The following is an 18,830-nucleotide window of genomic DNA, read 5'->3' as shown; positions in this document are numbered from 1 at the left end:
CAAAGGAACGGAGCATATTCTCCTCAGAAATGAAAGGGAATATTAAACCAATACACCAACAGATTGTTATTAGTGTTCTGGAGTCTCTGATCAGAGCACATACTCAGGGCATAACTATACAGTCCCATCCACTGCTGAAACATATTTGGCATAACCTGTTAGCTCATGATCACATTTTGATGGACAACAAGGTAAACCGAAATGTAAGACAGTGCAGTAAATATATTCATGTACACAAACATATGAGCAGTGTTGAGAACACAGGAAAATTATCTCCATAACTGCATGTCAACTGGCCTCACAAATTCTTTTATGAGGAACCAAAACGAATTCTTCAGGCAGGCAAATTTTCTTGCAAACAATCATCTCATTTCTCTTAAGACATTTGAAGGCAAAATGGTGCTACAGGCCTGCAGGGTTACAGTCTAAGAAACCTCTTGGTTCAGATTCAAACAAAGGAGAAAATAGAAAAATAAAAGAACTCACCCAACCCCACTGTTTATTTTGTTGCAGCTTTAAACTTAACAAATAGTCACACCTAATTATTTTGTATTTTGAAAAAAAAAACCCAAAGAAAAACTGAATGCTCACCAAGGCCATATGCTTTGTTGCCAAGCTTTAGTCTCCAGTCAAACTTTATGGCAAATTTATAAGCCATGTAATATGTTAGGTTTTAGCAGGTCTGCTGACACAGCCTTTTGCTATGGTGCTCACAACAGCAATAAATAAGCCTTGCACTTTTGATTTATGGTAGCATAAGAGCTTGATCTACATTCCATCAAACTCAATGGGAGTCTCTCCATTGACTTCAATGGAAGCTGAATCTGGCATATAAATGAGATGGGAGACAGGCTTGGAGAGCTTAACTCAGAGCTGAGACCAGCAGGGATCCAAATAGATGGGAAGGTGTTTTTCTTATTCTTTCCCCTTCTCACTCTCACAGGTCATCTGCAAACTGAGCATGAGAATTTGATATATGTTTGAAGTTTGTATTTGTGTGCATGGTGCATGAATCAGCCCTGGCTTCTGCCTTTAAATGTTTACTGGGATTTTGTAGGTGGGAAGCCATTTTGTTGTAAAAACTGGCATCAAAGTATTCCTACTATCTCTAAAGCATACAGGGACCACGAAGGAAGGGTAAAATTGTGGCGGTTTAGGTCATGAATGAATCACAATTGCCAACACAGTCCTTCAGCAGCTCAGCTTTTCTGTGAAATACGGGTCGAGGCCAAGAAGGATGTCAAGATAATTGGTGTCATTGTCATCACAGGATGCAGAGGAAAATAAGTAGAAACTGAGTCATCAAACAGCAGACTTCTCTTGTCATGTTGGATGCTAAAACTCAACTGCTTGATGTGACGGAGACCTGTCCTCATAGAAACAATGAAGAGGCCAAAAGGTACAAGTAGGTTGACCAGTTACTTCCATGCAGCCAAATTCCAGTTGGGGAATTTATAAAGCTAAGGTTGCCTGTCACTGAAACTTCAAAACTGAGTTGATTGGTAAAAATCACGGAGTAAATTATTTCCTCCTTCTTCGAACTTTTACATCCCAACCTAGACAAGCACAGTGGTAATGTAATTGGTGCCCTAGGGTAAAAGTATCACCCCTCTGTTAAGCTGACCAGGAACTTCAAAGCACTTTAAAAAGCCTATAAATTCTATACAATCTTCACACCAAATGTTACAATGGAATACATTTGTTGCATTTTGCAGTTAGGCCCTTACAGCTAGGTTTAATCTCATACTCTTGCTATGTCGTGAAATACAAGTTTCCTTGCTATTATTCACCTATACTTTTGTCAGAGCACTCTGACATTCTGTTGCTGCATTTGATTTTAAAATTATTACAGTCGTTCAGGCTTTGTGGTTAAAAAGCCACTTGGGCTAAAATTTGTATCATAAAGCTGCAGCCATTTAAAAGGTCATACAATGACAGTGACAGCATGAATTTCTTTACTTTCTGACAAATAGGTCTCCCATCAAACTCACACCAACTGCAGATGAGGTTGTGCAAATGGAAGGTAATGGCACATAAGTGATGGGTGAGAAATTAAGATGGGCGCAATGAAAGCCAATCCTGTATTTCATACCTAACTTCATAGAATCACAGAATGGTTTGGGTTGGAAGGGACATTCAAAGACCATCTAGTTCCAACCCCCCTGCCATGGGCAGGGACATCTTTCACCAAATTAGGTTGCTCAAAGCCCCGTCCATTTCAGCACAAGCAAATACTACGCAAAATTAGATCAGAATGGATATAACTCTTAGACTGGGGGGGGGGGGGGGGGGGAAAGGCTCATTTCCAACTCCAAAAGTCTATAACCAGGTCACTGCCTGTCTAGTCTTATTTGCCAAAGAAATTCACCTAAAATTACAACAGGGTGGAAGTCTGACACAGAAGACTCCATATGCTATATGAAAACAAAAAAAGTCATGCTAGAAAAATAGCCATTTAAAGCTTTTACACAATGGAAATTTTTTCAATGAAAACATGCACTTCAGTTTGCTAATTGCATAAAATTTTTGTGTGCTTTTGGAGGCTATGATTTTAACAGCTTTCCACTAGTTTATTTTTTTAATGACCAGATGAAAGGTATGTTTTTCTGTTCCATAAAATGAGCACCCAGTTGCTGGCCAAAAGCTACGTGTCTATTAAATTTAACTAATAACAGCATGTGTTTTGGTAGGTAGAGTATCCTGGGAATAACTCCAGGAACACAGAGCTTCACTCTCACCTTTGGTTTTTTTTTTGTTGTTTGTTTGTTTCCTCTTTTGAAGCAACTTTATTTACTTGTAAGATTCTCATAGGAATGCAAATGACTGTTCCATCACTTTGCCTCCACCATTATTTTTCTTCAATCTGATGAGTGCCTAATAAAATATTAACTTAGTTTGTGCCTAGGGTAAAATATACAATAGGGACATGACAGTGATCCATGTAATCAACCTAAGGTTCCTGTTCTTATGCCAGGAATAGTGCAGGCATAGCAATTCTTTAGGCTTTTCTTCAGATGATTAGTGAAGAATCATCTTTCCCTTTAATTCAGTCATGAATGTTGTCCACTATTATTGGGATTGGACTGTTTTCAAACACAAAAAAGAGCAAAAAAAGCACATGCCATCTTAATACAGTATAAACTAAATTATCATGTTTATTATTTACTCAGAGTACAATTACATATCCATATTTCCATTATTAATATTAAGAAGCTGCCTCTACACGCTTTACTGATTTCCAGTTGTGTTTAAGAACTAAATCTCCTGCTGGAGACAACAGAAGCTGAGAGTTCTCTGCACCTCTGGAAATATCAAGCCACTTTTACTTGAGAATGTCCAGGTCTATGGATTTAACTGCCTGCTTGCAAAATGTGAACACTATGGCTAGCAACTACAAGAAGCTGCCCAGTTGCAAAACACCTATGGATTTCTACTAATGAATACTTTTGATTACCCTTTCCCACACTCATTACCTTGTGGCCAAACCAAGATGCTCTTAGTCAGCTGGAAGATACCATAGGTGGCATAAATAACACTAGAATTTGGGCATTCTTGGTTTCTGGTCCTGCATTCAGACTAGTAAGAAATATCATTTTAGAGGAGAAGAACATCAACTGTAGACTTCAGAACTCAGTTAGAAGGCTATTCTGAATTAAGATACAGATGTCTTCATTTCCATTACTTGATCAAATTCTACAGGAAGGCATGCACTCAGAACTAACTCAGAATTTGCTGTTATTGTTGGTTTCACTCCTATCCACACACAAAATTCCCTCAACATCCAGGACGTTTTTACTCCAATTTTCATTGTGTGTTCAGTGTGTGAATCAAAACTGGGGTACGACTTTCACTCAGCCTGATCACTCCCTGTCCCTCTAACCCTTACAGACCTCCCATGCTTCCTATAGCTGCACGCACCTGCTTAGGAAGACAGTGAGATCCACCAGCAAAGGACCACAGAGAGGGTGAGTGTATGCACAGAAGTCCAGAGAGATGTAACCTCCGCTGTTGCAGGGGACCTCTGCAGCAACGAGAGAGCAACAACTTCACAGGTACTCCTTCCCCTGGGCTGGGCTCAAGCTGGTGCCACTCTTCAGCTGCCTTTGCAGGACATGCTGCTGCCCAGGGGTCTGAACCTCATTTCTTCCTAGTTCTGATTCTACCAGAACATTCAAGAACTGACTCGCTCTCTCCTCCCTCAGGCCTTCACACTGTGTTGACACTTTCTATCAGTTAGAGCTTTATGTGGACTATTGGAGAAAGCAGGGTATTTTCATTTACCCATACAGGACAAGATAGCACGTAACTATGAACCTATCTATATTTATGTCTGAGAAGAAAGGACTATAGAAGGCTGCAAAACAGCCTTGGAATTTGGCCATATGTTCATCCATACAATTTTTGGCCCAGGCTCAAATTCATCTCTTGCAGAGATGAAAACCAGTAGCTGCAGAGCAGTAACCAGGAATTCACTCCCACGGTTTAGTCCAGGAAGTGTAGAAAATTATATTAAGTTATAACTGCAGGGGACATCTGAAGTAAGAACATATAATAATCCATTTGAATAAGTCCAAAGTATAATTTGGCCATGAGGAACAGGTCCTACTTATGCAAAAGTATGCGTGGACCATGCAGCCAAGCCCTCAGTTTTACATCAACTATCAAATATTGTTAATGCTCTATTCATACAAACCCACCACCACTCTGTTCTGAATCTTTAGTAAGGCAATCGGCAGAGTAGATTTCTTTAGCTGCGAAAAACTTGTTAATATAAGCAAATGCTTTCTTTTTAATAAAGAGAGACATGTTAATTTCCAATGACATGACTGTGTCATGGAACAAATTAAGTAAATGACTGTATTCAAATTTACCCCCAAAAGAAGATGTCAGCTTTTGTTTAGCCAGAGGAGGAGTGTGCCAATCAGTCCCTCTAGGCCAGCAGAGAACTCTTCACTGTAATCATTGAGCAATTGTTCACCTTAGTAATCCTATTACTAAATAATCATTTAGTACACCCACATTTGGATGATAGCAGTGGTCTTCTTAGGGAAAAAATTGTTCATGAGTGTGAGCAGGATTTTCACGCTCCGGTCCTTTGACATCTGTATTTCATGTATAGGGAAGGAATCTTCCCTGTTAAACAGCCCAAGCATGCAAAGTCCATGGGTGAGTCAAATACAACTGCCATTAAAATACAGTCATCATCGATTTTACGCAATTACCTTTCTTAGAGATCACAAGACACCAAATATTTAGTTTAAAATGCTACGGCACAGTAGAAACCCTCAGTATTTCCTACCACCTACATTTTTAGATTTCTAGATGACTGTCAGAAACCTTATGGACAGAATATACCACTGAGTATATATTTAAATAGCCAGCAACAAAATCGACTGATGCTGTTTAGACCTCCATGCATTACTAATATGTGTGTGGCTGGAAAGATGCACAGAGTAACAACCGAGGATGGAGTGGGGAGCGAGTCTGATACAGTTTTGTGTGGACCATCTGCATGTGAAAATGTTTTCCATCTGTAAATATTACAACTATTCATTTATTTATGAAACTTTCTGCCTACATGGTTCTGTTTTACACATGCATCTGTGTGTGTTTATATGCAGAGCTGTAAGGGGATGTTATTATGTCGGGTCTGTGCCCACTGCCCTGTTCCTGATATGGCCAGCTCAGATGCTTTCCTCCTCCACTCTCAGTATGGGTGTCCTCTCTGCTGGGCTCATTTCAGCTACTCCTCTGGTATTTCCAGCTTGTTTTGATACTGTGTCCCTTCCCACAGTCTCGCATGATCCCAGCTGAGCATTGTCACGACTATGTGTATGAAACAGAGACTTGGAGCTGCATACACCGACAGTAAGAGGGTAACTTAGCTGGCGGTCGGGATCTGTGCTAGACCTCTGCAAAGGAGTGGCCTTTTTCCACGCAGATGTGCTGGGTTTGGTAACACTCCAGTTTTACCCAGGGAGTAAACCCAGCATGGATAAAAATGTTTATGGTTGTCCTTGGAAACAATTCCTTATAAAATAATGTTCGCATTGGTTTCACACTATCATTTCAGAAATTGTAAGTTCTTGAAGAAACAGGAAAAAAAAAGAAACCATGATAAACATAATAGACAGATAAAAGATTGTTTTCAAAAATATACTGGTACATAATGGTGCTCAGCAGCGCTATTATTATTACAAGTTGCTCAAAGTTTCCACTCACAATCATTCTTTTCAGAATGCAATGTCCTGGATATTTCAAAACCCAGTTTGGTCAGACTTGATATACAAGGCACCTATAATCTCAGTGAGGCACGTTTAATAGCTTATTTGCTTACACCCAAAACTTTCTGGACCCCAAGACACTTTGTAAAGCAAAAAAAATCTTCTCACTGAAGGGAAGAGAGACCTGACATAAACAGGCACAGAGAAAATGAAGGCTTGGGGGGGGGGGGGGTGTTCAGTTTTTACATTAATACTTTTGCTTACCAGTGATGAAGACCAATTCACAGGGAGTTGCAGAAAAGGCAGTGAAAGGTTTGGAATTTGAAAGGCACTACTCAATATAATCAAATGGTTACTGTGTTGGAGGAGCTGCACCCTCCTACCAAGAAACAAGCAGCACCAGATCATTAGTCTGCCTGAAGGAGGTGTGTGGAAAGAATTAAGTAAAGCTGTTTGATTTTTGGCTGGTGGGAGGTTTGGGGTGGATTGCAGAATGAAGTAGATGAGACACATGAAGCTTTAGAAACCCACTCCGTAGATGGAGATCGCAAGCCACATACTAATTGCCTGCCCACACAGCACCGGTGGCAAAGCAGAAACGTGGGTGCTGCGAGTGGGGGTGGCTGCGAATACTGAAGGATGAGAGATCTTCCCCAGGCTCTGCACACTGGCAAGAAGTGGTCGAAACTGAGGTGGGTTTTGGGACAAGTGAAAAGAATCAACTGCACTTAACAGATTCTTTAATCCTAAAGGCATCCCATGAAAAGAGGTTCTGTGGCTTGTTACACCAGTGCTAAAAAGGATTTGTATGGATTTAACCAAATAATACATGGTGAGCGGTAGTAAACTGGATATCTAATAACAAAACATTCTTCATCTTTCCTTTATAAACTGTGGATGATGCAGAAGCACTCTGTAATTCTACAGTCCTTTGCCATGAAATTGGTACTTAAAAAACATCAACATCTCAGCATGAGGTTCAGGAACTGAGGATCCATAATAGGATCTCTGGATTTTAATCCTTGAATGTTTATTTTTGAGTGGTGTAAGATAAAAGAACAAGTTCAAGGAAACAAGACTGCAATCAGCGGCCCTTGAGCTCTTGCATTAAGTTTTGGACTGATGGCCAAGATCCTGACATGTCTCAAGGTTTCATTTAAAACATCGTCTGGGCTTTCTGCTTCTCTAAGGTTATACAATTGCTTGTATTGTATCACTTTGTTGTCTGCTAAGAATCAGCATTATAAAGGAGTAGATTTTTTTTTCCTGCAGCATTATTTTTGAGGTGGCAAAAGGGCAACTTGTGAGTTTTATCCACCACTGTCATTATTTCTGTTGTTTAGAACTGGCCCACTGATTAATCTAAAATCTTTATTTTTTATCTTTTGAACTTTAGGTATCAGCAAGCTGTCTGACCTCTTTTTGACAAGATCTTTTGAACCTTGTGTATCCTCCACTACTGCAGAACTGTAGTTTGTAATCATTCCTGATTTTCATCCTCGAAAAATCTCTATCATGGCAGTATAAAAACACCCTTGTTTACACACAGAGAATGGAGATACGACAAGATTAGACATTACACTATATCATATGTATGATGACAATTATATCCAGCTCTTTGGCTAACACCCTGGGACACCCATCCAATTATGCAATTCTCTAGAACTCTCCTTTTCAGGACACACACGTATTAAAACAAGCAATTATTTTTATTCTGCTTTAACTTTGAGGTGCACAACTGGTTTACTTCGCCATGCAAGAGCACCTCAACAAAAAGCATCATATGCAACATTTAGTAGTGATTCCATATTTTGATTATGATTTATTCAGAGTGTGACAACTAGGGCTGTAGGCCACATCAGATGTCCTTGGTATCTTACGTCCACTAAAGAAAATATTTTCTGGAGAGCTGATCATCCTTGTATTCAATGTTATTTCACTAATGGTATTAGTATCCCCCATTTTGCTGAAGGCTGTTCTGAGCATTCGATGCCCTTGAGGGCTGGAGGAAAATTCTCTTGTTTTTTCCTGCAGATATTTGGGGCCTCATCCAAGTCCATTGGATCACACCCCAATCCACACTTTTGTGTATTCTCATAGAAAGCTTTTATCTGTTCAATGCTGCCACATCTGTCTCTCTTTAAAATTTATTGTAATAGTTGTTGAGTCCCTAATAAAATAAAGCACATATTGTATTTGTTTCTCTTTTTATTCAGTTCTAATGGCTTACATATTGACAATTTTTTGTTTTCTTCTGGGAATTTTGTTAGTTTGTTGTTTCGGGGTTTTTTTTACTTCTACTGGAAACCAGTCTCTCTAGAAAGGCACATGAAAAATCATCCTAGTATTAAATTGTTTGAAACTTTACAGCCACTTATACATCTTATATATTAACATCTGAATCCATAATGATCTCTTCCAGCTTTTGGCCATCTTGACAGTATCTGTTCCCCTTGGCTCTGTGTTAGACTGTTACCTTTTTTTCCTAGCTTTAATTTTTGTGTTACATTTATCTAGTGGGATTAGCCCGAGGGCTTTGCTTTTGGGCACTTCAAATGTCATGGGAAAGGGAGTACAATACTTTTTTCTTTTTAACTAGCCTAAAATAGACCGTGTTCTGCTAGCTGCAGAGGTATTCTCACTTCTGTCACTATCAGAGAGAGGCTCTTTAAAAGTCTTGTTCGCTATTTACAATCTATGGTCGTAACTTCACTCAGGAAGATGAAGACTTTTCTCTACAGTCAAATCTTCTTGGCACCAGAAGCTGAATCAATTCATTTTTAGACTCTTGTCTTTTGACAGACACTTATTCCTGTGGCATTCTTCTTATGAACTCCCTTGGAAATGTGCCCAGGATTATTTTTGTTTATTCCTTCCAAATTCCATTCCACCCGCACTAACACAGAATTTTAATCCTTCCCTGCTGGCAGCGAGGGGGTTTGGTACAATACTGGAGAAATACGTTAAAGAAATCTTTTTTTTTCTTTCTTCATCCCACCCTCCAAATTTTTCGTCTGTGCCAGTAGTTTGAAGGGACATTGTCTTCATGACTCATTCCAAGCTAACCAAGACAGACATCGTTCTGCCTGCCTTGAAGCTGAAGTCCATGGAGAGTGGAAGAGCGTAGGTGTCCCCTCTCCCTTGACACAGGCCGGCTCCAAAGCACAAGGAGAACTCGAGCTGTGCAGCGCCCGCTCTTTTAGTAACATGCACGCACGGCTGGGATGTTTCTAACTCTTTGCAATCAAAGCTTCGTTGTTTAGCTAATCCAATTCAGGTTGGCATTCATAACAGTTTCTTCAAGGTGGGTTCTCAGCACCACATGTAAGAACTCAGGCAGTCTGTGCCTTCCACTCCCTCACTTGTTTATGCCAGTTTATGCCTTGGATTACCTCTGGGTAAAATAGTGCCAAACCCTTCTGTAAACAAGCACGGCTATTACAAGCACTTGCACAAAGAAGTGAACCTGACATTTTGTCTGAATGGTGGCAAGCTGCAAATGTGCCTTGAGCCGTGGGATTAAGCAGCGCCAGAGCTGAGGGTGGTGTGCCATGTGTGGCAGAGCTTCCCGTGGGGGCTCCCTTGGCTGCAGCATCCCCATTAATCCCAGCTGCCTTGAGGGGCACAGGAAAGGATTCGTTAAAGTTTTAGAACCAACATCTTGAAGTAATTTTGAGCTACCAGCAGGAGCCAGGGAAAGGAGCAGAGCTCTGGTGTGATGTTCTGTCTACCAACTAATACTTTTAGGAGGCAAGTTGCTGCAGGCTGAACCAGTTGCTGCTTTCATGTGGCTTTCCATTTTTTCTCCCATAAAAGTAAATTATACTGGGGTTTGATTCTTCACCTGGCCTTACCTGGCACCTCTCTTGCATCTACCCTTTTTGATGATGAAACATCTGTTCCTCAGATGCTTCACTGCGTTATTATTATTACACTAGTTATGCATATCCCCCTCCCCCATCCCAAATAATGGTAAAAGTACAAGACATTAAATTCATCAGATGCAAAATCCAGTCCTTATGGCTAAGATTAAGCTCTTCGTGGTAGATCACACAAATAAATGTATTACACTTCCATACAGTTCTCTGCCCATCTGCTAGTCTAAGTGGCAGCAAGAAAGGTCCCCATCAGTGTCCAGAAAGGTGCAGAAGGGATCTAGGTGTTACAGTTTGCCCCACGTAGGTTTTTGATTTGCTGATTTAACTAAGGTGATGGTGATACTTGGTAATGATCTTTCTCTTTATAGAGATTTATTGGATGTCTTTCTCTTTATCATTATCAGTCTTACCTTGCATCTCTAAGACGGACCTACACCTACTTCTTTGTGTGTTATTGATCTAAAGAGATGTGTAGGCACTTCCTCACTAGTGATATTGAATTCTGGCCCTTCTCCTAATGTATTCCAGGAAGCATGCATTCCTCACCGTCAGAAATGTTCAGCGAACATGATTCCTGCCACCTTCGCTCACAGAAGAAGCACTGGGCAGAAATGTTTGCCGTTTATAACAAGGGATTTCATTTTGCCATCAACAAGCACAGCTTGTGCTCCTGGAAACTTCACCATATTAAGGAAACTCACCTCTTTTAAGGATCTGGGTTATGCACAATATTCTTAGTCTGCTAGAGAATGGGCCTAGACAACAATATCAGTATTTTCACCCACTAAGTGGAACAAAATATAGAAACTGAGTTAAGCTGTGTCGTGATTTGGTGTGCAATATGATAAAGGACAAATAGTGCTTGTCTTTACAGTAACTGTTTATCATCAGATCACTTTCTTGTTCTTTTCACTTTTACTTTAGTGTTGAAAGAATGTAATCTGTCATGAAGAGCCTTACAAAAGCTATGGCATTTACATCACCTCTTAGTGATCCTGCCTAAAAATTCAGAATATGGGGGACAGGGGTTTTTTATTCAGGCAATGTCCTGCTTCACCATCTATATGCCTCAGGTCAGACTCATTAGCTACCAAAATCAACTGCCTGAAGAACCTGTATCCTTTTTACTCAATGGAAAATAAGCAGGATTCCTTGCGGTGGCAGTCTTAGAGAAGCTTGAAGCCTTATTTTGTATGTTGTCCTAGAAATCAGATTTTACCTAAAACTGATGAGGAATTTCATAAATTATGTGTAAAGATGAAAAGAGATTGAGAGTCTGAGATTGACTGCTCTTTGATTTTCAGAGTATATTTACTTTTGCTCCTCATGCCTTATTGCTGTTCTCTTTTGGCTCAAAATAATTATTTGGTTTAGAGCTGTGGAATCGGTAACCATGATCCGGAACTAATTCACTTCTTGTCTGTGATTTTTTTCTAGTAGTTTGTTGCTTGATTAAGGGATGTGCTTTTTTAAAATTTAATTAGCCCTAAATTTGTTGTGCTTCCTACTGTTGTCAAATATCAATGTCCTTTTTTGAGCAATAGTTTTATTTAATATAAAGATATAGTGCCATTGGTTTTTCAGGCAACCCCACAACTTGCTCAATATCTACCTATTGCTCTGGTTGTGCTGGGTTTTGTACTCACAATGCAGATGCATTTTCCAGCTGTAGAGAAGGATACAAGATGTGTCTTCTGAAAACAGTTTTTTTCCAGGGATGAGATAAGTCAGACTGTGAGTAGCAGTGCAGATCACTGCTTGTTGGGTTTTTGGGGGGTTTTTTTAACCATTTCTGACTGTCTCCCATATGCCTGGAGTAAAGAATGTGCACATGAAAAATTATAATAATTCTAGTATCACTTCTTCATGAAATGGAGCATAATTGTGTCCTGCAAATATAAGAGCATCCAGCTCCATGAACTGACATGCTTCACTCTCACCTCCTTTTTAAGTGGCTCATGATACATTCCTCAACAAGGAAGGGTCAGTTTATTTCAACTGAGGTGCCTTCAACTGCATCCAGAGGGACATCCTATTGACCTAATGCAAGTGTGTATTTCTCTAGCTCCCACCTTTGACTTTTGATTTTAATTAATCAGTTAAATAAGGGCATCCTTCTTTCTCCACTAACAGCATTGTGAACTTTGGCACTTCCTTAAGGCACAGTTTCACCAGACAACTAAGCTAAGCACATCCAGATCTGGTCCTCCTCAGAAGGACTCCTATGAAACTAGGATTTCTTTACATTTAGTTTAAGTTCTGTGAATATGCTTCTTGAAAAAATAAAAACTATTTATTTCTGTGAAAATATAACAGTTATTCATTTGGTCACCAGTAACAACATAGAAAGCACTGTCCAGGATATAAAAAACCCCTCAGTTTTTGCTTACAATTAATACAGGCAGGCAAATAACTTGCAGTTTTTCCAGCTTTTATTCAGGGATGAATCTCTTGTTCTTCCCTCTTTTTTTTCTGTTTCATTTTAACAATGATATGCTAATTATTGACTACAGGCTGTATCAAGTTTTAAAAGAATGAATAGAAGATACCAGCACAGTATGTTAAGGTAAGTATGTTTTGGGGGGTGGAGGGTGGGAAGAGAAAAAAAAGACTATGATAGAAGACACAAAAAGGAGTCTAATGAAAGAATAGAAACAGTAAGGTGTTAGCAGACTGAAAGAGATAAGGGTAGAGCGGTTGGAAGTAAAGAAATAGCACATTTGCCTCTGAAAGAAGAATAGAACGCTACAACAGTATTTGACCATTCAGATCGGAACTTGCTACCTTTGAACTATGACTTTCTATTCAGTAAGTGAGATCTTATTATAAAATGTATGAACACAGAAGCTTTCTATTATTCCTGAGATGCTCTTTAAAGATAATAACAATTCATTAATTAATCACAACTAATTAATTATAAAATAAACAAATATCTATCTTCTATTTTATAGCAAGCTAAGGAGGCATAAAAATTGCAGGAATATCAGATTAATTTTACTGTATTCTTTATTTAGCTGTCAAAATAACAGGAAAACTTCACTATTGATTTATTCAATGATGACTTTGAATAGAAGTTGTATTTCTATGTTCTTCTTCCACAGAAATGCAGGGAAAAATAATATTAAATGACTAGTTCAAACACAGACCTATGTAGAAAGTAAAGTAATCTAATATCATAAAGAAACTGATATTAAAAGTAGGACTTCAGACTTAGCTGCTCTTCAAATTATTTACCTAAAAGCCATGTACCACCCTGTGTTTTTAAACATGTTTGTTCCCTAGTAGGAATACTCACTCCCTGACCCACTCTGACTTTTATTAGCTCTCTAGAAATGCAACAGGAAGGCCTACAAGCTCCAAAACGCACTTGATTAACCTGCTGCAGGTAAGGAAGATCCACGAATTAAAAGGGAGTGAATTGGAGGGGGAGGGGTGTGTGTGATGGTGTACCTATGCACACGTGTCCTCAGTCCTGTGAGGGCACACTCACTCCACAAGCAATTTAACAGTGTGCACAACCAGCCCACAACCTTAAAGTCAGTGCTTTCTCATTGAAATAAGTGCATATTAAAAACATACTTGAATACTGTATCAGAAAGGACATTCTATCCTGATAGGAATGTTGTAGTACAGAGAGAGAAGTAGTAGGTTGCTTGGAAAATATCTCTAAAACAAACTAGTGTGAAGCAAAGACAAGTAATACTGACTAAAATCCTGTCTCTCTAATACCAATTAACTTCTGCCGTTGGTGACGCCTCTTTTATGGAAACATAAATTTTGAAGTATTTTAGAATATAGACATCTGGCTCTGTCTTGTGACACACTAGCCATGCAGATCTGGTCCAGTAAAGCACTCATTCCTGGGCTTCACTGGGTTTTCTTTTGTACTTAAGTTACACTCCTCAACACTCGTTTGATTTGTCCAGAGCTTTCAGCACCTACAAGAGCAAACGTTGAGTGAACTTACAATGTCTCCACCTACAGCCATTAGAACACAGAACAATAGATGGTTTTGAAATCTTCATACTGATTTGACCATATTTCAAGTAACGGCTTCACAATAGACATGCCATCTACCCTTTGGAAACACACATTTGATGGCCGGCAGATCTTTCCCTCCTGGCTATCCTCCCTGATCATTTTGTGATCCTATAATGTGGGAGATTTACATGGAAACTTGGCCTTCATTGTCATCTCTTAACAGTAGAGCAGTCCTCTGCCATCTAGGTAACTGACCCCTTCCTGTTCTTATGTCTGGCTTGCTCCCAGTGAAAACAGGGGCAAAGAAATGATGAGGATAATGCACTAGGAATTTTTGTCATGATATACTTAGAAGATGTACAAGACTCCAGAACTATAAAGGACTCTTGGTTTCTATTTTTTTAGCAATAGACATAAGGTCAATGTAATTTTTGTCATTGACTTAATAAAAGTTGAGATTTCACTCTGTTTCATTTCTATGTGAATAAACATGGAATGGTTATAGTTAACATTGAAAATTGCAGAGCTGAAGTAAATTTGGTTTGTCCTGTTACGAAATCTGAAATAGTTACTAGGCTCAGGGTGGTAATGATACCTTAAAAAAACTGAATTAAAACATCCCACTAGACTAGTAGGATAGACAAGAGGGGGAAGCAGGCAAAGTCTCAACATGCTAAAAAGCTATTTAGGGCTATGTTAGGAAGTATGATGGCAGGGATGGACTTGGAAGCACAGGGAAAATGCTTGTTCAAGGATCGAGCATAGAAGGAATGTAGAGGACATGACAGGCAGAAGACTTCTGTCAGACTCAAGCTGTGGTGGGGACTCCCCAGTGGGTAGAAAGGTCTGCTCTACTTCCTCCTGCCCTACCTTGTCAGCCCCAGGACTTTCTTGCCTCTGTGGGCAGTTCACTCTCAGGCCCAAGGAGTCTTGTGAATGAGGGGGACAGGGGGAAGAGCAGAGTCACCATTATGGGTCCAGCTCAAGGATGCGGCACACTGAGGGTTGCAGTTGCCTGAAGGAACATGACTCCAGCTGTGAAGTCTACAGCCAGGTGGAACTACCTGTAATTTCACACTGACTTGAAATGACAAGGAAGCATGATGGAAGCACTGTGAAAGATGTGGACTCGTTTTTTAACAAAACCTTACAGTTTCATCATAATGCCTGGAATATTTTACAGTGACTCCACAGTTAACCCAGATTATCTTTGATGAAGTTAAGCTACTCATGCTGATGTAACTAATAGCAAAATTTGGTTCCCTGTGGACATGTCTCCCATCTATTCACCCTGCTCGCTACTGCTCCACTGCATCTCCTCTGCAATGATGGATTTTCATTAAATTGCAAACATCTCCTCTCCTCATGGTGTCATCACAAGCACCATAATGTGCGTGTGTTGTATTGCCAAGCATTGCTTAGCAACAGGACCCTGTGTTCTGCCAACTTTCTTTTCACGCTGTCAATCTGAATTTAACTGAACTTGCTGTGTTGTGTTTCAGAGGACTGACTACATGTCAGTAACGTGACTGATGAATGCTCCAAATATACAAACAAAAACTGGCGCTGACCCCCTCTATTTATTAGAGTGTGTGAATTTCAAGAAGTCACTTTACATTCATGTTATTCAAAGACAAATTGTTTACAATCATGATAATTAATCAGGATAATTGATAAATCCTCATAAAACACTAACCATTTGGAAAGTATAATTAGACACTTTCAGTTTTGACAGTCCATTCAATAGGACTCTATGGCCCATGCCTCTATGGCATCTACTAGTCAAGCACCACTGTTGCACTAAAAATCACCAGTCATTTATCACTTAGTCAGATAAAGTGTTGAAACTTCTGCAGGTTTGCATTTGCAAAATCACCTAATCGCTGACAATATTGTCCGTTAAATAAGCTATGTGAACTTCAACTGAATGGCTCTGGAGGACCGAATGATGGCTTCTCATGCCACCATGAGCAGTAGACTTATCTTGGCAATGCTTAGAGCACTGTAGAATTGGATGAAGAGGCAGCTATCCTGGTGGTTAGGATGCCATCTTTGTAAAATTGAGTCCACTGCTCATTGCTGCAGTCTGGTTGAACAGCTCCAGTTTGAAGTTCAACATCTTTGAGAACCAAAGTTGCTCTCAGTTTAAAATCATACGGTTGGATTCTCTGATGGTAAATTCAACCTATTCTCAGCCAAATTTCATTAGCTGGAAATCTGAATATTTGATTGTGAAAGATTTTATCAGAGACATTAAATTACCATTTATATACTTCTGTTTTTACACCACTTAGATCTTTCAATTGATCCGATGGAGAATGCCTTCCAGGTTCTTTTTTAGGAGGAAAAAGACATGTACGTAAGGTAGGTTTCGTTGCAGTATGCGGCACACACACACACACACACACAAAAGTCTTAATAGCATTGTTTCTAACCTAATAATTAAATGTTTCTGGATTTTTATTTCATATGCTACCACTGGAAAAAGAGATAGCTGCCACAAAAGGTGAAGGTCATTCAGTACAAAGATAACAAGCAGTATGCTCATATTTAGGTGTCATCTGTCAATTCAGTCAGCTAAATTTTGAGGCTGTGTCATCTGAAATGCACTATGGGATGCAAAACACCCATATGGGGCTGCAAGTATGACAAAAGACCCAGATGAGTGTTATGCCTTTCTGAAGAGACCACTCGAAGCCATACAGGATTCCAGAAAGCAGATGTTTAGGTTAAAATGAAGGATCCTTGGATAGCTAAAGTGAGGATATTGACAACAGACATACACAATTAAGACTGAGCACTATGTATTTAGACTCCTGTGTTTGACTATACACATTTACCTATACATGGATATCTATATGCAATCCAAAACCTTCCTATAGTACTAAAGGAACATCTAGAGTGAGGCTTAATTGCCCAAAGGTAGGTACCTAGGGTTATCTCAGTATGCCGCTTTTGAAGCACGTGAATCTTCCTCATATCCTGTATCATCCAGCTCCATACAACTGTCCTCGATATCCTCAGATGTCACAAATGGCACTATGTAACTGTGTTTTGGCAACTGGATCCTACCTTCTGTATCTCAGATGTACTAGTCAGCCCATAATGTTCGCCTGCTTGAAGGCTCTTCTGTCAGTCAGCAAGTATAGAAACACATCTGTGTGAAGTAACAGCTTTTCGTGCCACTCCTATGCCTCCTTAGAAAGTGAAAAACAAAGCAGTGTTGATGTTTTGCTAGGCTTTGGAATGGTTGGGCCAAAGGTTTGGGTAAATCATGAATGAGAATGGCTCTGACATGTTTTGGAAAACCCTTGTGCTGCTGTTCGTTTCCTGTAGTGGAGGCTCCTCAGAGACAATTATTAAACTATCTAATTCACCAATCTACTATAACACTGATATTACTGAGAGCTCCAGAGGAGACAGTTCTAGAAACCCAATATTGCTGCTGGTGCTGCTTCCAAAATCAGATCAATCTGAAAGGATTAATACGGAAATCCTTCAAAAAATCATGAGCTTGATGGGAAGATTTTGAGCATATAAGGAGGTTGTTCTTGCCAGGTAGACAATTTGTCCCAAACTACATTCCCAGAGCCTGTATTACCTAAGATTAAAATACAGATGACCACTGGCACATGCCAAGCTAAGTTGTTCTTTCATGGGAACATATCTAGACACAGAAAAGGAATACGGATAAAGGATTTCTGAGAAAGAATGGCTAGGAACTGTCTACTAGGCCTGTTCTTAACCTACTCCTCCCAATAACTACATAGCTACTTAGAGTCTGGATAAGTTTTTTGGGCAGGCAGGAACCAGACTACAGGCAATAGGTTAGTCACCTGTGCTATAAACCATGAAAATTAAGATGGAGCTTTGGTAAATTCACTGGTATGCTAAAATGTTCCTATATCAGCCATTGTTTCAAAATGTGGTAATTTGTTATTTTGATAAGTAGATTTTTGTCCTCCAACATCCCTTGCTCATTCTTACCTTCCTGGAGCTTCTTCTGCAAATATTACTACTTTCCCCTTTCTCAGTTATATTTCTCCAGGGGTAATATTTTTGTGGGTTTTATTTCACTGGACCAAGTTATTGTGCTCTCAAGTGTAATAATAATAATTGTGTAACTGAAGAAAGTCTGTCTGTACACGGAATACATGAGTTGCAATACTTATGTGCTGAGGGTACAGGCTGTTCAGAGGCAGGAATGATGATGTCATCAAATTCCTGAGGTCTTGTCCAGCCTCACAGATTTCTGGGAATCCAGTACGATATAAACTCATAACTGTATCTTTTCAAAGACCTATATTTGACTCTTAACATATGTAACTTTGCACAGTCAAACAGTGGTAAGATAGGAATTGTTTCCTTTTCTGTAAGAAGCAGTTTCTTGGAATGTTTGTTGGGTATTTTTTAATCCTTAGCTGCAAAACTTTGGCCTGTAGTCACTGAATGTGCATTAGATTTCTACCTGAGAGCAACTTACTTTTCCAAAAAAGTTCAAAACTTACTTTTAGCTCCTCCTGTGCTGCCACCTCACTCTTGTTGTGCTCATGCTTCTAGTCATGGAGGTTTTTAGTAAAAAACCTCTTTAGGTACCTGAATGCCCTAAATTGCTTAATGTATGCGGCTAGGCATCTAGGTCTCTTGGCACTTTAAGCCATGGTGAACACCTATATTTCATGCAAAGAGTGTATGAAATAGGTATATGCTTATTTCTGAGAAGACTACCACTCCTCCCAGATTGATT

This window comes from Balearica regulorum, chromosome 1, assembly GCF_011004875.1.
Source record: "Balearica regulorum gibbericeps isolate bBalReg1 chromosome 1, bBalReg1.pri, whole genome shotgun sequence".
NCBI classification, from domain to species: Eukaryota; Metazoa; Chordata; class Aves; order Gruiformes; family Gruidae; genus Balearica; species Balearica regulorum.
This window is presented reverse-complemented; position numbering follows the sequence as displayed.